This window comes from Paramormyrops kingsleyae, chromosome 24 (genome assembly GCF_048594095.1).
Source record: "Paramormyrops kingsleyae isolate MSU_618 chromosome 24, PKINGS_0.4, whole genome shotgun sequence".
Classification (NCBI taxonomy): Eukaryota; Metazoa; Chordata; class Actinopteri; order Osteoglossiformes; family Mormyridae; genus Paramormyrops; species Paramormyrops kingsleyae.
Genome location: NC_132820.1, coordinates 15,721,458 through 15,746,031, shown reverse-complemented (window position 1 = coordinate 15,746,031; position 24,574 = coordinate 15,721,458). Strand labels below are relative to the sequence as shown.

The window sequence follows — 24,574 nt, the reverse complement described above, 5'->3', positions numbered from 1 at the left end:
CCAGCATGTTTGCGCTCTAGTCAGGGCACAGAACTGTGATGGGCTGGAGGCTGTTACTAGATGCTTACAGCCATATTTTTAAGGAAGTTCACCTTTTGGCTGCTGAAGGAGCCTTCCCAGACGTGAACCTGCTAGTAGGAGTCAGCATGAAGTATTAGGGGTGGCTTCTGGGTTTCAGAGGCATGTTGTGACTGTGTGTGTGTGTGTCTGTGCGGATTATGTTTATATTACATTGTGGGGACTAAATGGCCCACACAATGTGATAAGAACCTGTCGTTTTGACGTTGTGGGGACCATTTTTCAGGTCCCTAAAAATATCTGTGACAATCGCAAAACTAAAAACGGCAAAAGTCTTTTGTTTGGTTACTTATGGTTAAGGTTAGGGCTGTATAGGGGTTATGGTCGGCTTGTTGGGATTAGAGTTTTCCCCATAGAAATGAATGGAGAGTCCCCACAAAGATTTAATTACAAACATGCGTATGTGTGTGTGTGTGTGTGTGTGTGTGTGCGAGCGGGTTTACCTATCCTTATGGGGACACAATGTCCCCATAACGTGATAAATATCCATTTTTTTTCTATAAAACTCTATTTTATAAAAAAATCGGTGACTGCTATGAAAAAACTAAAAATGCAAAAACTCTTGTATTTTGTTTGGTTACTTATGGTTATGGTTAGGGCAGGGTAGGGGTTAAGGTTGTCATAGTTAGCGTTAGCATTTTCCCATTGAAATGAATGAGCGGTCCCCATAAGGATATGTTTACCCTACATGTGCATCCATGTGTGTGCGTGCATAAACTCCACTCGTATGACAGAACCAGAAAGCTGCATATCATGACACCAGCCATGGATACAGGTGAGCCATTCCAGACAACAGGGGGGTCGCTATGGCCCCTCCCAGGACTGGAGCAGGTGATCGACAGAAATCATGCAGAGCTGGATTACAATAATGCCCACAGTTGCCATAGCTGCCCAAGAGGACAGCCCACATTTAAAAGGACATGCTCCGGAGCACCAGAGAGAGATCAGACAGAATGTCGCTACCTGAAGTTCCACCCATGATAACTGCAGACTGAATCCAAACCCGACCTTGATCCTGATCCTGAGCTCCTACCCTGAAAGTCATGCCCTGAGCTCCTGGCAGAACTTCTCTCCACACCATCTCCCTCCAGCATCGCTGCGTTGCGTTGGTCTGAGATGTTTCATTTTCCGCTTCCTGTTGCCTCAGCGGGTACCAGACGCCGCCTACCCCTCCCACACTCGCAGCTCCCTTATCGCCCTGTTCAGTGGCATAAGCTTCTTATAATAGTCCACAGTGCATGTTTTTTTTTTCTTTTTTTTTTTGGGGGGGGGGGGGCGGGGTCCATATTTCTGGACATATGTCCGTGAACACAAACAAAGCCTCTGACCCTTAAAGGGTAAATGTTACAGATGCACCATGTATCTTTGAGAAATATCATTGTTGTACTATTTGAACTTTTATAGTCTTGTCATAATAAAGGAAAATTAAAAATTAGACACTCCAAGCGAGACAGATATGCCAGCCAGGTAAAGTGTATATATATATTGTTTGGTTTCCGGTGGTTCATAATACAATGTAGCATACTTTGGCAATTTAAAGTGATGGATCAATAGACTGCTGATTCTCCCGGCAAAGGAGCCCATCTATTCTCTGTGGGGCTCCCTATTTCTGTGGCCCCTATGCAGTCCAGTTGCACTTAGCTGTTTAAATCTTGTCTGTCACAACTAAATCAAAGTTAATTCATTTGTGAACAAAGTATCACAATTAGGAGCACAACATACTCATCACTGCTTTCACTTTAAAAATCAAACACAAGGAGTAGCAGCTAATGAACCCAGATATCAAACACATTGCTGATTACTTCTTGGTAACACATTACACATTATGGGCAATTTAGAGATTCGAGATGGAAAATTGCATAGCTAGTTGTTTTTATTTGTTTTGATTATTACACTTCTATAAATAATGAGCACAGCACTTTGCAAATTTCTGTGCAACTCTGTATTGGATAATAGGATGGAATATGAATAGATGGATATTTGCTTTTGTAGCCAGAATCCCATTCATCTGTGTTATAGTCCTACAGCACAATGCAGTAAGTACATTATTCGAAAGGCATTAGCTTGCAACAGTTGTATGTGTAAAGTGCTTAGGGTTATGTGTGCTGTGTTTTGTGAGTTTTAGGAGCCATTAGTTTGCTTTATAAATACACCTTAACTCTTGGCCTTGGCTCTCCACAAAAGTCATTATCATCCCGTTGATGAGTATTTCATGTGCATATAGTAATCTTCTCATCTGGGGATCCTGTTTTCTATAGCTGGCTATCCAGTGAAGAGTTAGAAATAGGACTGGGTGATAAAAACAATGTACCAATTTACCATCTTATAAAATTTAAACAATAAAATGAGAAACTTATACAATATGAAAAGCAACATTACTTGATAGCCAGTCACATCGACCAATCACATCACAGAAACAAACGTGATTCCAACCAATCATAGAGTTGTCTTTTAAGAACAGACCTATGCCCAGCAAATGTATAGGAAAATTGATGAATTAGCAGTCAGCAGGCACAACATACTTCAAAAAAGCAGGAATTATGGGTAAACAAAGTAAAAAGACATCTGGGGTATGGTGGTACTTTGGCAGTTTAATGTCCGACAAGCAACAGGCTGTTGCTCTGCTCTGTAAACTCTGCCAAAAATGTGTGCCAACTTAAACTAGAAATAGTGCAAACATATTCCATCACTTGCAGTATTTATGTCCAACAGAACAAAAAGAATATAAATGCTTACAGTCACAGACCCCAGCAGTTAAGATTTCCACAGCATTAAAACTAGATTCCCTTTGTCTTTTCTCATGTTTGGAATCAGCTTAAGGGTAATCAGGATGCAGGTCCAGTACAGAGAAACACACTCACTGGAACATTATGGGCCTTTTAAAGGGCACAATACCTTTGGACTAATGGATGAAACAAGAACATCCAGAGGAGACACATGTAAATGTTCAAATCTGGGGCAGGAACCCACAACGCTCCCTACTGCGCCATCAAGGGCAGGAACCCACAATGCTCCCTACTGCGCCATCAAGGGCAGGAACCCACAACGCTCCCTACTGCACCATCAAGGGCAGGAACCCACAACCCTCCCTACTGCACCATCAAGGGCAGGAACCCACAACGCTCCCTACTGCGCCATCAAGGGCAGGAACCCACAACGGAACCCACAATGCTCCCTACTGCGCCATCAAGGGCAGGAACCCACAACGCTCCCTACTGCGCCATCAAGGGCAGGAACCCACAACGCTCCCTACTGCGCCATCAAGGGCAGGAACCCACAACGCTCCCTACTGCGCCATCAAGGGCAGGAACCCACAACGCTCCCTACTGCGCCATCAAGGGCAGGAACCCACAACGGAACCCACAATGCTCCCTACTGCACCATCAAGGGCAGGAACCCACAACGCTCCCTACTGCGCCATCAAGGGCAGGAACCCACAACACTCCCTACTGCGCCATCAAGGGCAGGAACCCACAACGCTCCCTACTGCGCCATCAAGGGCAGGAACCCACAACGAAACACACAACGCTCCCTACTGCGCCATCAAGGGCAGGAACCCACAACGCTCCCTACTGCGCCATCAAGCTGTTATACCATTACAATCATGCTATTATCACTGCATAATGAAACAGAGTCTCCATGCAGCAGCCTTACAACGATGCTCTAATTCCTCTCTAATGAAGCCGCTCTCTGTAATATGTCTTTGTATAACAAGGTCACTCACTGGGACTCGGGGTGACAGCCTGCATTTCCAGCTGCATATCCATGTGCCTAACCATGACGCTTCCATTCCACTGCGCTACTGGGCAAAAAATAAATAATAAACATAAATGGGCTGCAGCCAAAATAGTAAAACATTATGCTTTTCATGGTGTTAACAGCAAATAGCCAGAAGCCATCTTGGACATTTTTAAACACTCAGGTGTGTTATCCTGAATTTTATATCAACCATTTAAATTTTGTGTACGAGGAGACAACACTAGTTGGCAAAATTGTGGAAACACCTAGCATTTTTGGCATTATGTTTTAAAAGTTACTACATGAATATTGGTGGTAATGATTATAAACAATCAAAGAAAGTCTACAAACATCATACACTGGATGATTAAATAACGAACTGAAGTAACTGGAATAAAGTTCTGCAATCGCTAAAAATTGGAAGCATTTGCACAATTTTGGCCCCTAGTGTATGTAAGTGAATTTCTCTGTTTCCAGCTGTTTTGCCCACAGATCTTGGAAGTGATTTTTTTAGTTCTTGTTAATCATCTGACGAACGATTCGTTGAGTAAGATCGTTAAAAGCTCTATATTTGTCATTTTGGGTTTGGCTCATTTTTTCCGCCAAGGAGTCCACATTGTTTTAGCACAAGTAGGGGCTAAAGACGAGTTCAGTGTTATAGCGTGCATGAGGGAAAGTATTTCTGTAATTTTCATTCTAGGTCTTTTTTAGTTTTTCCTGTTGTGCTGGGCTCACTGCCATTCAGAGTGTAATGTACAATTGCCATTACAGATCAGAGGTTATCTACAGAGCCCATTATGCTTCCACATCACATCATTAGTGACTTTTGTTCCACAGTGACTGACTCACTGTCCTGCATTTCTTTTGGCTGAAATAATTTGATAATGTTTTCATGAAATAATAATTACAATAATGGCACTGTTATGGTTCTTCGCCAATCATGCTCATTTCCTTCATTTCAATCAAACGAATAATAAAAATAATGCATTGAACCACTGTAATGAATTACATCTACGCAATTGTGCAACAGCTATTCTCATTTTCACCCACTAGCTGGACAGCCTAATTATGTGCTGTCAACAGGGAGGATTGGTTCAAAAAGAAGTAAGAGAAAAATAATATACTATACATGAGTATATATAAAATAACTGTGTTTTTTAAAAAAAAAGATGAACGAAGAGTAGTTAAAATTCTACCTTTTCCTCAATTTCCATGTTAATATCCTCAAAGGCAAAAATTAATCAATATATTACAAAACAAATGTATGGCATTTGGTCTCGCTTAGAGTGTCCATGAAGCTAAATGGATTCTTTGGTATTTTCCATTATTATAGGACTGAACTGCTTAATGCATAGTTTTGTACTCATTGGGATGGCAATTGTAATTAGTACAGCAGTATCAAAATATCTATCATGGAAAATCTACTCCTGGAAAACATTTGCAATCAAACTAGGTCAAGGTACCAAGCCGCAGTCGAGGGAGAGCAGAGAGGCGGCCGTGAGCTGCTTAAAAATGACCATGTCAAAAAAAGGACAGAAACATGCTGTTTTCAGATAGAGTTAGAGGCCAAGGGGAAAAAAACCTGAAGTTGAGCAATGAAGTGCAAATGTATGAGAGTATGTATTTGTGTGTGTGTGTGGATGTCTCTGTATGTCTGTGTGTGTGTGTTTAAATATACAAACTGGAGGTGGCATTGGAATTACTTGGAGTGAGATAATGGCAATGCATTAGATTAACTTTTGCTCCTTAAATACAACACATTTGGGTAATCTTGTCTACCAACAACATGTCGGTGCTTGAAAAGCCAGCCTTGTGCTATCTGGGGACGCGGGCCCCTCTGCTGATGCAGCTAGAACGGCGTTCCCGCTGACTGTCAGAAAGCGGCGCAAGATCTAGGTGTAGAATAATTGAATTTTCATATCAGAGGGGACCAGAGTCCCACAGACAATGGGAGTGCTGAGTCCTCTCTGTTATTGGCACGGGCCCTTCGCCACGCACATGAAATCAGTATGGAAATGCTTCAGGTTCCTCTTTTTTAAGGGCACTCATTCGTTCTTGCAATGCACAACCGGCACGGTTTCAAAAAATGACCACCATTGATGAGCAGATACCTCGCATCCCCTTGAATGCCAACAAACCAGCCGACGAAAGCTCTGCCCCCCCCCCCCCACCACCCCCCATTTGCTGCTGCCCAACACATACCCATTATTAAAACTGTAATTTACTTTTCCAAATCAAACTGACAGCTTGCTGTCTTTTCTTCACCGCGGCCGGTGAATTACTTCGGTTTAATTGCTTTCATAACTTCCCTGACCCTTCCGTCCCAGCCTCACTGGAAGGGGAGTGCAGCTCCTACAATGGATCACCTTCAGCACCCACAGCTCCATTTAGTTGTAACGCCGAGAAGTTTGTTTGGGCTCAAGGCTTCATCTGATTTCCGTCCAACTTCCCTCCCGTCGTTGTGCCAGTTTCCCTGGCACCGGCTGCTCCTAGTGGAAAAGCAACATACAGGGTTGACTCTGAATGCTACTTCTGTGTGTCCCCACATGAGATAAAGGGGGGTGAGTTTGCAAATTAAAGGGGATAAGGGCAGCTTTGAGCTTCTGGTTTTCAGCCCTGGATTATTTTCAGCCCCCTTATTTCTGGTGTATCGGGGGGAGGGGGGGGGTGATATACAAGAAAGTTACATTTAAATGATTTTCATGTTGGTGTAAATCTATGATATTACCTCTGTCAAAGTCTGTTAGTTTAGCCTAAAGTGTTAAAAGTTCTAAAGTCACCCCAGTATTGGCAGCAACCTTACAATATACCCATGTATTTTTTTGATTTACTACCACACAATGTTTGTGATTTTTGGAGAACAGAAGAAATTATGTCAGTTTTTGTTGCATGTGTGTGTGTGAGTATATATATATATATATATATATATATATATATATATACACACACATACACACACACAGTATATGCATGTGTGTGTGTGTCAGATACTTTGACTTCTGAGGTGGCTATATTATATATGATATAACATGTAGCTTCAGGAATTCTTGGTAGGATTAAAATGTGTGAAAAGTAATTCAGGTTTGGCTTCCATACAGTAGCTGCACATCAGATTTAGAGCACACTATTAGTTACTACTTATCACTTTTTTAATTCTTCGGCTTGTCGTTTTTTGGGATGTACTGCAAAACTTCTTCATTATGCAAAACAGATCCAAGGGATTTGTGGAGGAAGGAACTGGAAGATTTATTGGTCAGCATCATGGTGTAAGCAGGTTGCAAATGAGACTAAATACAGATACACAGTATGCTCTAACTTGAACGAGCATGCAGTCTCTCTCTTTCCCACAAGCACAACACAGAATGATCTCTCTCTTTTCCCCCCAAGCATATCAATTAGTTTTCCTGGCCTCACTGATCCCCTGAAACCACACTGTTACGTCCATGTAGATACCTTTCTGATTGATTTGTGCAGCATAAGAACGTTGTCTTTTTAGTCAAAAATCTACTGTTAAATCCTACCATTTAGTGTCTCCATCCAACCATTTTATCTGTCCGCTTCTCCTTTGCGTCTGTTGGTATCTTCTACAGCTATAGTGGAGTATTCATTTCTATAAACACTGGTGCCAGCAAAGGCTTTGAAGATTACCATGGATCAGAAGGAAAACAAGGAAAAACAGAAGTGGATTCTTGATCAAATCACCAGGATTATAACTCACTTAAAAATACTATAGCTAAAGAAAGTTTTGGCACTAAAATTATTAAAGTAACGTATGGTATGTTAAAAATTGCAGTAAATCAAAGTATTTAGCTGTTGATGTTAATTTCCAGGCTGCAATACAAATTACCATAATTTACTGGGAAACAGATTTACAGTATTATACTTCAGAAAATGCAGTTAATATCTGTAGAAATTACAGGCAGATCTAACAGTGTAGGATAGAAGGAAAAAAGTTTTGGATGAACGATGGACCTGCAGGATGGTAGCAATTAAAACAACAATAATAGCTAATTGATGAAGTGGCTGTGCAATTGTGAATTAATCTCTTGTCCTATTAGAAAATGTTCTCTGTATGCACTGTAAAATTTGTTATAAACTTGATAATAAACATTCTGTTTTATTAATTAATGATATGCCCAAAACAACCTTATATATTATGGAATGAATTTTATATACATTCTAGGAAAATTATGTTTAAATGATCATTAGGTTGGTGTAGAACTATGATATGTTTTTTTTTCCATTTTTGATTCCCTTTGGAATATGACCATAAGATATGCCCAAAACAACCTTAGATATTGTAGTATGAATTTTATACACATTCAAAGCAAAAGAAAATGATTCCATTAAATTGCATTCATGCTGGTTTAGAATTATGATGTCTGCAATAGTGTTAGCCATTTTGAAATGTGTCCTAAAGTCACCCCAGTATTTCCAGTGACCATCCAATATAGACGTTTCTGTTCATTTAACCACTAGTATATCATGTTTGACTAAGCAATACCTCATCAAATTATTTAACTAATGAAGTGTATTAAAGTGTATTTAACTAATAAAGTTGGTGGTGAACTTTAACAAATACATTTTATGGCTGGGCTGGCCCTAAGGAGAGGTTTGGGAACTGAAGTGATGTTCATCTAGCCATCCAATGATGTTCATTTGTATAGATTCTGTTGTTAAAGTGTGTTTTTTTTTCCTGAACAAATATACGTTTACTACCCAGGTAAACAGATACATTTTCTTTGAGAGCCTAAGACTTCTGCAAAGCACTGTAGTGGAATCCACAATGTAACTAGGTTATGATAAATACTGGAAATATTTACTCTATGTCAATATATAACATCTTTCCAATCACAACAAAAAACATTCAACACATACACCACACATAACCTACCTTATTGCTTAGACAAAGACATAATTGATATACAATACACAAAAATAGATGCAAAATACTCAAAAATAATATGTTTGGTTAGCAAATGAAAGCATATTTGCTTTGAATAGCAATTAGTCAGAACTAATTACCAAGATCCACTAGTATCTGAAGTCACATGCGAAAAATATGAAATACGAAAAATACTCCACCCATCTGTCTTTTAACTGCTTAACTCGATCAGTCAGGACTACCTGAAGCCTATCACAGGCAGCAAAGGACAAAAGGCTGATAAACACCCTGGATGGGATGCCAGTCCATCACGGGGCACATACAGATGTGGACAAATTTGTTGGTACCCTTACAGCTCATTGAAACAATATTTCATTTCTCCTGAAAAGTGATTCAATTAAAAGCAATTGTCTAATGCAGGGGTACCCAATCTTATCCGCAAAGGGCCGGTGTGTATGCAGGTTTTTGGGATAACCTGTAGGTCAGCTGTTCAAACCCAGGAGTGAGAACTCTTCAGCCAATCAGTCCTCTAATTAGTAATCTAATTAGGGAGTTGCAGCGAAAACCCGCATACACACCGGCCCTTTGCGGATAAGATTGGGCACCCCTGGTCTAATGTATACCTGCATGCCTTTGGTATGTGATTGAGTAAAACAATAAAATTGTGGAAAAAAAATATTTGTTGTTTATTTCGCAAAGATTTGTTCAAATAGTATGGACAGATTTATTGTTACTTATATAGAGACTATTTATCCTTGTATTATAGTCATGTTTCAAACTAAGTGTCAAGACTACCAAGGCATCTTGGAGTGAAACATACTGCCCAGTGTCAGAAAGCTCAGCCTCAGTCGCAGGTCATGGGTCTTCCAACAGGATAATGACTCAAAACATACAGCTAAAAGCACTCAGGAATGGCTGAGAAAAAAAACATTGAACTATTTTTAAATGGCCCTCTATGAGCCTAGATCTTAATCATATTTAACATCTATGGAAAGATCTGACAATTGCAGTGGAAACACCACCCTTCAAACCTGAGACAGCTTGAGCAGTTGGCTCAGGAAGAGTGGGCCAAACTACCTGTTGGCAAATGCAGACGTCTCATTTGTTAACAGTTTAGGCTGGATAATGCGGTTTATTGTTATGTCATGTTATGTCAGCTTCCATCACAGTATAAGATTCAGTAATATCCAAATTGCATGAATGCTGCCATCATTTACGTTTACGTAGGTACACTGCTACTTTGGCTAAGTCGATCAAAGAAGCAAGAATTAGCTTACTGCTAATTCAGTCTTTTGAAAGCAAACAAATTATTTAATTGTGTTTTTTGATTTTCAAGCGGCATTGTTCGGTGTTTCGCGTGTGCCCCATTTCTTCCAAGCGGCTTGGTATTACGGTGTTCCGGGCAATTATATTTCTCCTGTCTATCAGGAAATAATGTTTCCACTAATATTAAAGCAAAAAGGTATGTGAGATGTCTGAAAATCACTCAGGTACATTATTACATGTGAATACAGTAGATCGTCACGCATAATATAGTCATACATTATAAGCAATACTATACCGTTTTCATCAAGAAATATTTCTACCCAGCGAATTGAATAATTTCATTTATTATCTGTAAAAACAAAAAACATCGAAAAGGCATGTGATGTTTTAAAATATATGGCTTGTTTACCTCGTAAAAAGACATGAAAACAACAGCGAAACCGTGTACAAATCAGCGCCCGACAGGGGAAACATAGGGAAACTAAATTGCCCGGAACGGCTAAACTTTTTTATTTCGAGTCGTGCCATCCAGATCCCGCTGGATCTGTTCATCCGACCATATGGCGATTAAAGCCTGTGTTTCCTAGTTTGTCCATCCTTCCATTTTACTTTTTTATATTGTTGTTTCTACTGCTTTTTATTTTGTTTCTCGCTATCTGCTGTGTGTTTCAAAAGATGGCGGTTGTATTTTGTGTTTCAGCTGCAGGCTATTTGCATAACCAATCGATAGCAAATACTTTTGCAAATCCCACCCCAAAGTACCAAAGAACTACCTCAGCTGGTTTACCACTTTAGGTACTGGAACTTTCGGTACTGGTACTCGACCGAAAGTCAGTGGAAAAGCGAAAGTACCGAAAGTAGTGCGGTGGAAAAGCGCCCTTAGTTTTAATCTTGGGTTTTTTTTTTAATTATGATAAGCTGCACTTTGTGACGATGTCAGTCAGGGGCGGTCACTGATAATGTCATTTGGCGCCGGTGTTCTGACGAGTTGAGCTACCTATCGAGACGTGCTATCCAGCCTTTCTGCGCATGTGCAGTTCCACCGTTTTAGGATTAGGGTTAGGTTTTAGGGGTTAGGGTTAGGTTTTAGGGGTTAGGGTTAGGGTTAAGGTAAGGGTTTAGGGGTTTTGGGGGGGTTAAGGTTAGGGTTAGGGCTATCGATTAGCACTACGGTAGCCTAACTCGACAAAGTAGCTCAATTCGTCAGAACACCGGTACAATTTTTTACGCCAGTGGAAAACCGACACGAAAGAAGTACCATACTTTCGGCACTTTATGGAAGTACTGAAAATACGGTACCTGGTGCGGTGGAAAAACGCCCATTGTGAAGTACAGAGATGGCTTGTTGGCAGTGATTACTGCAAAATGTGGTGCCACAAAACACTAAATTAAGGCTACCATCTTTTTTCTCTGTGCCATTTTCATTTGTTTAATTATATGAAATATTCAGCTGAATCAAAAATCAAAGCAAAGTCTGATTTGTGCTAAATATGGAATAAACAATAAGGCATGTCGTTAAACTTTTATCAGTTTAAAGTTATTTCAGAGATAGTTGTGTTTTTTTGTTTTTTGTGGAAGGATACCAACAAATTTGTCGACATCTGTACCTGGATACAGGATGGGGGGGGGGGGGGGTTCAATACGAATTAGGCTGATCAATTTTGTGCCAATTTGACTGCGGCAGGAAACCCACATGATGCAGGGAGAACAGTAACCCCCCTACAGACACGCCGGAGCTTGGATTTAAACCTCCAAGATAGGCTTGCCACGATAGACGGTGTTGACGGTGTTACCGGTTTTAAGACGCAACACCGGTGACATCACTTTTCCACCGTGATACCGTCCCCTAGGTTTTTTTTTTTTTTTAAAGACTGCTGACTTGTCATTTTTGTGGCCTAATGTCATTTTGGAAGTTTTTCTTTTATATTCGTTTCTTGTTCATTCGTTTAATCTCATTTAAACTTTATTTATTTATCTTTCTATTTTATTTTCTTATTCGTTTTAAAAACGTTCTAACATAGGCTACGTAATAAACGTTCTATGGTTGTTATTTGTTTGGTTCCAACTTCCACAGTTTTTTCAGCCTGTAGCATTGTTGTGTTTTTTGTTGTGTTATGTTAATAAAAGTTCTGTTTAATATCAGTGATTTTTTTATTGTAGTTTCGTTGTCGTCCATTCAAACAATTGACGCCGAATTGCCAATTCCCGCAAAACTAAAAGTGAAAGTATAATACGGACGCATTTATAAGCTATTTAAAAGCAGGAAAAAAAGAGGAAACCCCCACCCCCACGGTGATACCGGTATCACCACATGTCCATTAACCGGTGGGGAAATTTCCTCATCGTCACAACCCTACTCCAAGCTTGAATTAAGATGGGAGCTACATCGCCACTGTGACACGATGTGAGAAACAGTATAGATATAATTTCATTAAATTTATTAATTTACTATGTCCTGCTTGTAATATTACTACATTACTGTGAAACAAAACCTTGAAAAGCAGGTTTCTTAAAAAGAAAAAAGTGTTTTCCTTGTGTACATTTTAAAAATAGCCATCCCATGCCCAATTTAGTGCTTTTTATCATACCCAATCTTGTACATTTAGGAGAGTGTTTGACACAAAGGGGACTGGGTTACAGGGTTTGAGGCCTATGGTGGGTTTAAAGCTAAATTTCCACTTAGTCAAACAGTCAGACTTCGCAAGCAAAACAGCTAGAATGTGAGTATATATTGATCACTCTCCAAAGCAATACCTAACATGTATTAATACAGAAAAGCAATATTTTCATTTTTACCTCTTTATAATTGTGTAGTCCAGTGAAGTACCTTATCAGCAGTGTGACTGTAAGAAAAAGGCCTGTTTCCATAGCAACCATGAAAGCCATCGGCTTCCCTTTCAATGGAATAATGAGCTCCTCTGCTTTTTATGTTACTCTTTGACTTCACTTTCATGCTCTCTGATTAAATTCTACTGCACGTCCTTGAAATCTGACATTTAACTTCTAAAGGGGGAGGGGACACAGAGAGTCCGTATGAATAAACCTTATAGAAATTAATTATGAATTTAATTTCCAGTGGCTCTCATACAAGTTTAGTAACCACTAACATTCCTACTAGTCAATCATTATTTTTTTTCAACTAAATAGAATAATATGCTTGTTTAATGTATTAACATTTTTTTTTAATTAAAAAAAATTCATGGTGGGCATTTTGGGATTGGAAATGCTTCACATGGTCTACTTAAATTATGTTTACCTATCATGCATTGGGTATTGCATATCCAGAATGCTCTTTATTACACTCTTCGATATTTGTAGCATACAGTACAGCTCTTGCTTCAGTGCTGACTTGCAGTTCTCACTGGTCATTCATGAGAAGCTCAGCCTAGCTGGATTTATGCCTAGTTTGCTACTTAACTACCGCATGCTTGTAGTATGTATTATCTGCCTCATTTGCATGTTATTTTTGGACAAAATCATCTACTAAATAATGTAAGTTGAATATGTCCTTGGTTATTTAATATGATGCTGCAAATTCACATTATTACCTAGATTGTGTTTGGTTTATTTTTGTCTAATCATTTTCTGTTCTAAAAACATCTGTGCCTAATTAAAGCAAAGAGTTTAAATTAAAATACTACTTTGCAGGTATTAGACCTCCTATCAAAAATAAACTGCAACAAATATAACAACAGAACTTCATATTGTGGTGCCTTACTGGCAAAAACATTGTGAAGCAAACAGAACAATACAACGCTTTTTATCAAATCACCCTGAAAAGGCCGCAAGACAAACCAAGAACTAAACTCACTACACAGCCGCTGACTGGTGGAAATGCAGGAAGGGTCTTACATTTTACTGACGCATTAACACACGGTGGGGGGAAGACTCAAGTCACGGGGCTAACATTGGCCATTGGGTATAGGGGGAGTGGTGCATGTGGGGAAGTGCAAATGATCTATCATGTATAGGCGGGGAGACACGAGCTAGCGTCACCCGGAACACACACATACAGCAGCAATTGCACTGTTCGGCTGCCAGGAAATGCCCAGCACTACAATATTACATTATAATGTTGTTCAATTTACAAGCAGTAGCCATGTGCGATTTGACAACATGATCGGTAATGGATGATGGCAGAGAAGTAACGTACCTGTGTCTTGTTTCTGACAGCGATCAACGGGCAATAATTGCTTTTCTTGGTGAAGCAGGCTACACACAAACATGGGCATATATCCTAGCAAGGGCAACATGGGCAATTGCCCAGAGCGACATCGTTTCAAGGGGCACCACCTTTTGAGGGGTGCTGACTTAGCATTTTCAAACTTCCCAGGAATATTGTAGAGTAGGGGTGTAAAGATACATCAATGCATCGTGATGGATCAGTTATTAAGGTGCCGATTCAACTGCATTGATCTGTAATGTCAGAATTATTTATGATCAGCTTTTTGGGGTGAAATCCTCCATAAAGATACCGCTGCTTCCAGGCTGCACACTTTTGCTTTGCAGGTAGGTGGGCAAAGTAACAGTGCTAGCACACAAATTTCCAACATGTAGGATGGCAGGGGAAGGCAAGTTAATATTCAAAACGGAAGCACCACAGTGATGATCATTGCTCTATGATGCTCCTTTGTAGTGCAAAAAAGTATCTTTTTGGTAGTTACAGTAGCAATGCTTAAGACTTTGAGGTAACTAGGTATGGAATCAGATTTGTGTCAATATTATCGAGCAAAACTTTGCAAGTTAGCTAACGTTAATTAGTCAAAAGCTAAATTACATAGCCAAGCTTAACTTTACTTCTAATTTAGCACAATAAAATGTATAGTGCAGCACTAACAGCATCAACACTTACACTTTGTTAATCTTGTCGGATCCAGTAAAAATTAGTTAGTGGGTAGTGAATGTCCAGTCCTGCTGTTAAAAATGTCCGTGGCACTGACCTGTCAGTCCCTGAAAAAACCCGCCCACGCGAGAAGTTTGTGTCATAATTGTAAATAAAAACTCAGGGAGCGCAAGCGAGAAAGCTGGCAGCGTAAACAAAGGAAAACATTATCAGAAGACCAATCATGTGTTTGCAAGTTATAAATTTTACTTTTGAGATGACATGTCTTTTGGTTCAGTTTTTTTCTTCTCGAAGCCTTGTTTTTGCTTAATGTCAAAAAAGTTTTGTTTGATAATATTGGGACAAATCTGATTCCATAACTAGTTAGCTATGTAAAAATTAATGTTAGTCTTAGAGATGCACGATTTATTAGTTAACATATTGGGGCATTGGTCTGATGTGTTGATCTTGGCCAATATAGATGCCCAATATTTAAACTAAATCAATGATAAAAGTTAGCAGTACTAGAGCTAATCTAATACAAAAATAGAAATAATTGAATTAGATAATCAGCCATTATGGAGGACAAGAGATTTTATTGACTCATTCACCACTTACAAGAGGTCTCAAAACCATGGTTGGGCAGTGGTGTCTTAATGGTTAGGGAAGCGCACTTGTAATTGAAAGATTACTGGTTAGAATCCCAAACCAGCAAGGCACCACTAAGGTACCCTGAGTAAGGTACTGCCCCCAAGCACTGCTCCCCTGGGTGCTGAATTAGCTGCCCCCCGCTATTTCATGATGTCACATATGGGTTAAATGCAGAGGGCATATTTCATTGTGGTGTGTCAACAATGACCACTGATCACCAAATTCAAAAAGTACCAGCTCATGACATGTTTATAAGTGATTATACAATGGCACTATTTAATTCTCAAATCTGATTGATCAATAGGGGGTTGATTATTTTTCTTTTACTACATATGTAGCATCACCCAGGCCAATCACAGCTGTACATCAATGCATGAATTTAATATTCAATTACTTAACACTGCAACCACCAGTGTTTTTTGACCTCCTAAACCAGCAGCTGCAATGTACTTCAAAGTATGACACATTTTGTTTTCAATAAGGCAAGTTAGTTTACCTTTCTGTTACAATGCAACATGACTGAAGGGACAATTCACAGCGCAACTGCTTGACAAAGGGTTCAATTGGGACCTGAAGACATGAGAAACCAGAAACAAAATGAACCATGATGGGTCAAACAAAGGCAGGAAGGTAAAATGATGATGAACAAGAGCTGAAACCACACATGAGGAAAGCACAGGTAACACAAGAAAACAAAACCTATAAAAAACTATAAAAGCTACAAATTACTTGGAGAAAAACAGTCCTTCAGGCTGAGGATCAAGTAATTAAATGTCAAAATGATTTACTGATGAATTGAACTTGTAATCCAGTAATACTTTACAGTCCTGTCACCTACAAAAAATGGTCTAATTTTAATCATGAGCATACAATAAATGTCAGGTTTTACCCATAATACAGCTGGTTTATTAGGAATTGTGGTAACACTACTTGAGGAGACATTAATTAACCAGCAACTAAGTGTTTAAGCACTGATCCCATGTTCATTAATCATTAATAAGTCATGAGAGTTCATGTATTCCATGGGGAAACCTAGATTAGTTCATGATTTGTTTTTGAATATTACATAAGTTAAGTAATTCTTGCTTCTCAAGAGAAGTTTTACCATTATTAACTAATTAGTTAACTGTTGATGAATATAGTGCCTGAATGAACTGTGCCTGAACTGTCATGACTAATAAATGATGAACAAGCATGGGATCAGTACTAACACTTAGTTACTGGTTAATTAATGCATTAAGTAAGTATGTACTACTACATTATTCATGCCCCCTCAAGTAAAGTGGAATTTTAGTTCCATAGCAGCCTTGCTAACAGCCATGTTTAAAAAAACCTTAGAAGTTGCTGTTGAGGTCTGATCTAGCTATTACTGCATTCAATCAGTCAAAAATCTATTGTTTTTGCCTTGGTCCTCTGACAACCGGACCCAGATTTACTCTTTGTAGCAGAGGTGGATAACAACATAGGGGTAGGAGTTGTGTTACCCCAACATCAGGGGGATCCTGGTAAGCTGAATCCTTGTGACCACTGTTCATGTAAGATCTCACCGACAAGAATTATGCTGTGGAGAACCAGGAAATACTTGCGATAAAATTAGATGAATTCAACTGAGGAGCAAAATTGGTGACTCCTAGGCAGGCTAAATGGGCACTGTTTTTTTTTACCTGGTTCAAATTCACAGTCACCCATAGACCAGACACAGAAAACACAAAGGTAGATGTGTTGTCTAGGCAGTTTGGAAGCCTAATTCAGATACAGTACCATCTTACCCTCATCCTGCGTAGTGGCACCAATCATATGGGAGAATCAGGAAAACATTCAGGACACGCTACAGTCCAAAGGTACAGAGACTCCTTCAAACAAACAGTTTGTTTCCAGCTTCGATTTGGCGACACCTCATGCAGTGGGTGCATACTGCACTGAGTACTCGCCATCCCAGTAACACCAAGATGCAGGAACTGCTTACCTTGTGGATCTGGTGGCCCTTTGCCATGGATGACGTTACAGATGTCAGTAAATTTCTACAGCAGTTACCTGATGGAAAGATACAGCTGCTCCACACCAGCCCTGGTCTCATGTAGCCCTAGATTTTCACCAATCTGCCTCCTTCAAATAGGAAAAGTTCATTTTATCATGGACCTATTCTCAAAAATGTGCCATTTAGTCCTGCTTCCGGCTCATCCCACCACTACACAGTTGGCAGAGTTTTTATTCAGCCGGTTCATTTGGTTCTTTGGAGCATCTTAGAACGTTGTGTCAGATCAGGATCCACAGTTCACAGGGTCTGGGTGGAGTATGCATCATCTTGGTCACCTTTCACTTCCAGCTGCCACCTCAGTACCCTATGTTCCATGTGTTCGTATTGAAGCCAACCCAGTATAGACCCATGCACCTCCCAGTTAACCCCCCCCCCCCCCCCCCCTTCGGGTGTCAGCGGCGAACCGGCCTGCACCGTCAACACTCCTTGCGCTCTATTTTGACGATCTAACGCAAAGCATAAAGCGCAAAGCAGAAATAACAGTCACGTGTCCAAATCCATTTCACTATTTTGACGGCCGAAAAACCAAACAGCTTATCCCTTCCGGGAAAAGCAAAAAAAAAATACGGTAAAATGAAAAGCAATGCAATATTAAAAGCAACAGGCGAACGTCAAAGCAATGCGGTAAAAGTAAGAGCAATTGGGCAAAAGTAAAAGCAACAGGCGATAGCAATATGGAAAAGCAAAAGCAATAAAGTATCATTTTTTATTATTATTTTCCTTATTCTTTTATTTTTATTTGTATTTATTTTACTTTCTTATTCAACATGTTCTTATTCTATATAATGATGTCAGAAGACGGGGAAGTCAGCTGCTGAACGAGAGCAGCAGCTTGGAACGGGGACTTCATTATGCGTGTATGTTTTATTTTAATTTTGGGTCTGCAGTTCGCAAAATGTAAATACAAGTGCGATCTTTGTTCAAACAAAACACAACCTACAGTTTTAAGATGTTTGAAATGTCCAAATAAAAGGAAATAGCTAGGCTAATCTCACAATTTCGGTTCCTTACCAGGCTACAGACGATTCAGGTCTTCTGCCAGCTGATCCCTCCTTGCCCGTGCTGCTGCTGCCGGTGTACGGTCCTTTGTTGGCATCAGCGTATGCAGTTCAGTATCACGCCTTCTAAAGTCCTCTAATGTGTCTTTATTTATGTCAAGCAGACATCCACCACACAGGGCAATGTTGTGCAACAAACACCACGCCATAAAGAATGCCGTGACCTTCTGAATGCTGTATTGTAATGTTCCACCTGAAACGCATTTTCAACAATCCAAATGTCCTTTCAATTACAGTGAGTGCTTAATTTTGATAAAGAACTCGAAAGGTTTTTAAATGATACGGTTTGTTCTTTACTTAATATGTATTGTTTTTCTTTTGGTGTTTTATTGAACAGTATGATTATGTGAAAGGACCAGTTGTACGCCGTAATAAAGCGCATATAAATGAAATAAAATAACAAAATACCATTAGTTTACTTTGAGTCTGTATCTGTGTCAATAACGATCGAGCGTCGTGCACTGGGACGTTTCTAAACTCACCGCATTAATACCATTTAGCAATGCGTCACTGATTTTACCTGTGGTTTTTGTTGGTCAAAAGCGCAATGACCTTGCGCTGCCTTATAACAGCAACGTACACACAATGCGAGGGGGAAGCGGGCACAAAATCACCTGCTGTTTTAACGACGTGCACGCATGCGCTGGTATGAAACTAACAAAACCACTTTGCGTCGCGCTTTGGAAAATACAGCCCTTTGATTCCCATCGCTGCGATGGGCAGCTCCAGTACCTGGGCGACTGGGAGGGTTATGGCCCCAAGAAGCAATTATGGCTGCGGGCAGTGAACATTCTTTTCCCATTACTAATCGCTGATTTTCACTGTGACCATCCAGATCACCCAGCTCCGCCTAGGCATGGGGTTCTGTCAGTGTCACGGGCCCACAAGCATCCAGTACAAGAATCCCCTCAATGTTTTGACACAAACTGTTTAATTATCTTACCTCCAGTTAATAAGGTTCACTATACTGGCTTTGTATTACGGTTCATTGCGAAGCGTTGAGAGTTCTTTCCATACTGAGCATTGGAATTTAACAGTTTAGTGTAAATATATCTTATACTGTAAATAAAGATATGCTTTATTACTGTTTAAATCATTGTATTCCTTATTGATTTCATCATAATCCTTATTCCAATTTTCAGTGGAACACTGATTCAGCAAAACTTATTTTTTTGAATGTGCCATTTTTAAATTGTACTTTCTATCAGTTTATTCAGCGTTATTGTCTACTTTTAATAATATTCCCTACAAAAATATCTGCGGGTGGCATGGTACCTTGATGTGTGTGTGTGTCCTGCAGCAAGCTGTTCATCTGTATTGTTCCTTTTGCTTTCTGGGCTCCAGTGTCTCTGTGACCTTGTACAAGAAGGTAGATGAATTAAATATTTAAGTAACTGCTTTGTATGCACTACCGGGGCTTAATTTTTTAATTTTGCTAATTTGATTAACGAACAAAGGTTAACCCGTTAACTGCAAAGATGATTTTCACACTATGCAGAAGAACAAGGACATTCAGCACCAAAAGAATTTGATATTACATAGCATGTCCTCACACCACAGGGCATGCTGTGTTTCTGTTTGTCACTCCGCACTTAGTCTGGGTTTGAATTAGGGGAATCAGCAGAGGAAATTGACAATTCTAAGGAAGCAGCATGAGCAAGCAGTGAAAGGGACAAAGCATTCAGTACAGACCACCTACAGCACCATGATCAGTTTGAGGGGCTTCCAGGAAAAGGGAGCCCTCTGCTGGACAGATAATGTCAGTGTTCGCAGAAGTGCACTGCCATGCAAAGTTAGTTGCTCAGTCATAAGTTTTGCATTATTTTACACTGGGAAGGAGTAGGAATGAACACACAAATGTTTATTTGAGTAGTATGGGGGTATTTAAGGTGGTGAAGAAAATCCAAAGCAGAGTGACATAAATAGCAATATATTTGTGGTTCATTTAAAACAACCATGCTTAAAAGCCTGTGTGAATATAAACAAACCAGCTACTCTATATTTTGCGGAATCATTGTCATTTGTAAGAAGTGAAAACAATCAACCTAACATTTCCCCCAAGAGATTGCCTGACATTTTTATCTTTTTGGCTACACAGTAATATTTGAAATGAAGTATGTTCTTCCTGAGCTTCATTGAATTTAGCATTAGCATCTCCTGAAGCATTTTCCGTTGCTTATATGCACATATTCTATGTTGTGTTCTCTTTTGTGTTCCAGTGTTAGGCTTTACGTAATTTGTCAGAGAAATTCCTGTAAGCGGTGTTTAAGTGTTCATCGAACTGCTTAAATTTGATTGTATTCCTGTGAAGGAAAACTTTGAAATACATTGATTTGGTTCCTTGGCAGATAATTTGTACGCTTAGCCCGTTGATTCAGTTTACAGGACACTGCGCTACACAGAAGTCTCAGATAGGACCCATTACCATTTCATGTACATAGAGAAACAACCTATTGTGAGACCTATAAACTGGTAGAACTGAGAAAGACAGTACTTGAGTGTATATCGATAATGTCACATTTGGAGAGATGTGCGCATTGCAGGGACATCGGAAATAGGGGGAACGCGTCCACCCCAACATTGGCAACCCTCCGGAAGAGACAGCTAAGAGTAGCTCAGACCAACTTTATGAAAGAACATCTTACAGAAGATATACTTAACTAAGAACGTTTCGGGAAACACGCTGGAACATTAAGAGATAGCGGGAGTAACTATGACTCACTTGTTGGCTTCTCCTCATGGTTCACGCTGGAAATAATCGAGGCTGGAAATAGCTTAGGTTGGCTAAGAGGGCTGCACACACACATGTTCCATCGTTCCTACCATGGTGGTCGTCAGACACCATCCCACGTAACCAAGACCAACATAACATGAGCGGTATCCCTGGAAACTCATGCCGGATGGCACGGGACCCAGCCAAACAATGTGCCATGGGCAGACCTCCCAAAGTCAGGTCTATGTCCATTAGAGCAAGACCTCAATTCTTTTTTTTTTATTGTCATGTGTAAAAGTACGAGTACCGTGTACAATGAAATGCTTGCTTGCATGTGCTCCTGCAGACAGTGAACACAGACAACAAGATGGATAGACAACAGGACGACAAGTGAATGTATTGATAAAGTGAATTATAAATAAGTAAATAAATAATAATAATAATCCCAGGAATAAATAGAGACAGACACAGAAATATATGTGTGGGTAGCAGTGGAGGTGACACAAGGTTACTGATTGTTCATGAGTCTGATAGATACTGTTCCTGAACCTGGAGGTGTGCGTCCGAATGGACTTCAGTTACTTCCCAGATGAGAGGAGGGTGAAAAGTGACAGTGCAACCTCAACAAACACCGGCTGTGGCTAGAGTGTGATTCGTGTCTGTGGGGACATAGACAGAGTATGATGATTGACATTGGAAACCACATTAACTGGACTGGTGGATACATCAGTATTGGTTCCAAGGTCAAGCACCTTATGGAACAGCTCCTACAAGGAGCAGGGGATGGCAGAAACTGGAACTGATGGTGATGAGTCCGTAATAGACTGGCTGCAGGTTGGGGCATCTGTAGACCACCTGCTGAGTGATGTCTTATGGATGATGCCCTTGCTTCTGAGCTGGAGGCATCCAGCTATGGTCTAGAACACTCTCTCCCAGTAGAGCCGGTGCCTGAGAGTGTGAACACCCCGGAGGGCCGCATCGTGACAATCGGACCAGAACCCCAGAGCAATATTGAACCACTCCACCGAGTGCAAAGGGGTGGCCTCCCTAATCCCCCCAGCTGGGGGTCATGGGTGCAGCCTGCGCGGTAACCATCAGCGGTCTGTCACAGCACGAATGACACCAGCACCCCGCAGAATGCAATGAGGCACGGACAGCAGCCGCGTCACAACCGAGCAAAAAGAAAGGCAGACGGCTGCAGATCTGGTCCCAGCAGGAACTCAAGAGACTCTCTCAGCTTGAGACCACTTTCGCTGGGCAAGGGAACGTTAACAAACTTACTGCGGAAGCTAAATATTCACCTGAATTAAAAAAAAAAAAAATCAGCAGTTGAAAATGTCTGTGGACCGAGTGCATTCTTAGTTCAGTTCGGATGTGTTATTAATAGTGTCTGCTGTGTGCGTGTGAGAGGGAGCTAGAGCATTCAGTACCAGCACGATAGAGGACTAACTCAGGATCCGCACGCACTTCACTGAAAGCAAGTCGAATTCACATTTCGTACACTGAAAAAAAGAACATGTTGGATTTACTTAATTCAATAGTGGACAGTGGTTGCACACAGATGTTTTGCTTTGGCAGCAACTTGAACAATTGAGTTAAATTAACACAAGTTATTCATATTCAATAAACCTGTGTATTTTCTGTTGATACAGTGTGATTAAAACAAGTTTTGTTAAAGTAATTTGAGCTTTTGGAACATTTTAATCCTTCTCGATTTTATCACTTTATTCCAACACTATTCAATAACTTTTCCTCCAATACTATTTGGTCACTTACACTGAAAAATTGAGAATTGTTGGACCAACTTAAAAAAAAATTGCTTCAATTGGTAACACACAAATTAATCAAGTTTTTTCAAATCAAGTTTAATGAACCCATTTGCTTTTAAGTACCGAATAATCTGATTACATTCAAATCAATAGTTTTTATTAATGGAAGTGAAATTTTAGACAAGTCAACTTAAAGTTTGCAGTTTTTACAACACAGTCATTTGCTTTATAGAAAAGTTAAATACTGCACCATAACAACCTATAGTATGATTTCAAGAAGTCTTTTTTGTATACTTGCATTTACTACATTAAATATATTTAAAATACCAATGAAATGCATTTACTAAAAAAATTAATACAATCTTTTGTTTTCAGATTTTATTAAGTACAACCATATAAATGACTTATTTGTCAATTTCTCTAAATGAAGCATGCACTAAATGCATATTTAGAATAGATATGACAAGAAATATTCATAACTATGCTGATTTAACAAGTTGTCAAAATTCCACTGAGCAACAGCTAGCACATTTTAAGAAGTGCATAACAGTTGGGCTATAAACAAAATTCTTTCAAAACTCCTTTCAAACAAAAATACCAGTTTTTACAGCAGGTGAATATTATACAACTAAACAGTATAACTGAATATTAGATGGAATTTTTCTTTCCCATCATTACAATTTAGAGCAGCAAAACAACTCTCCCATTTTCCTGGCAGCCAATGGTTTCAGTTCCAGACAACAGTTGATTTATTTTCAATTTCTAAACCCAAATGAATACAAAATGATCAATGAAGAAAATAACTGACAAAATCCAAGTAACATTTTTTTTGCAAAATATTTTCATTAATCGTGCATTATTATTGTAATTTACATGTGTTCACAACATTTTGATATTTTATGTACACAGCAACTGTACCAGTGTTAAATTAACATTGCATGGTGTCTATATGGGTCCACACCATTCAGTGTTACCTTTAACACTTTACAGTGTGCAGTGAGTGTTGTTTTTATAGCATTAATCTTTATTTACACCATAGGGTAAGTCAAGGCTTTTGATGTTGTCCCCCACAAGAGCCCCTCACTTAAACTCAAAGCGACAGGTATTTTAGGAACTGTAGCAACCTGGATTGATAACTGGTTAACGGATAGGAAGCAGCGAGTAGTTATAAGAGGCTCAATGTCACAGTGGGCCTGCGTTCATAGTGGGGTACCGCAGGGTTCAATTTTAGGACCACTATTGTTCCTAATTTATATAAATGATATAGACACCAATATATACAGTAAACTGGTGAAATTTGCAGGTGACACCAAGGTGGGTGGTGTAGCAGATACTGAACTAGCGGCTCAGCAGCTACAGTGGGATCTTAATTTAATTAGTGACTGGGCCGACAGCTGGCAGATGAAATTTAACATAGACAAATGTAAGGTACTCCATGTAGGGAGCAGAAATATAAAGTACAGGTATTTTATGGAACCTACTGAAATAAAGGTAGCTGATTATGAGAAAGACCTTGGTGTGTATGTTGATGCTTCCATGTCTCATTCTCGCCAGTG

General features: G+C 39.7%; 1 long non-coding RNA gene across 1 annotated transcript; it reads right to left on the bottom strand.

Annotated features, from left to right (window-relative positions):
* Positions 1-1,332: 1,332 nt before the first annotated feature.
* LOC111859694 (uncharacterized) lies at positions 1,333-18,593 on the bottom strand. The gene is made up of 4 exons (XR_011985448.1): positions 18,490-18,593; positions 17,475-17,546; positions 15,937-16,010; positions 1,333-6,305 (listed from the first exon to the last, which is right to left on the bottom strand). It is a non-coding gene; the product is annotated as an uncharacterized lncRNA (long non-coding RNA).
* Between the last annotated feature and the right edge of the window lie 5,981 nt (positions 18,594-24,574).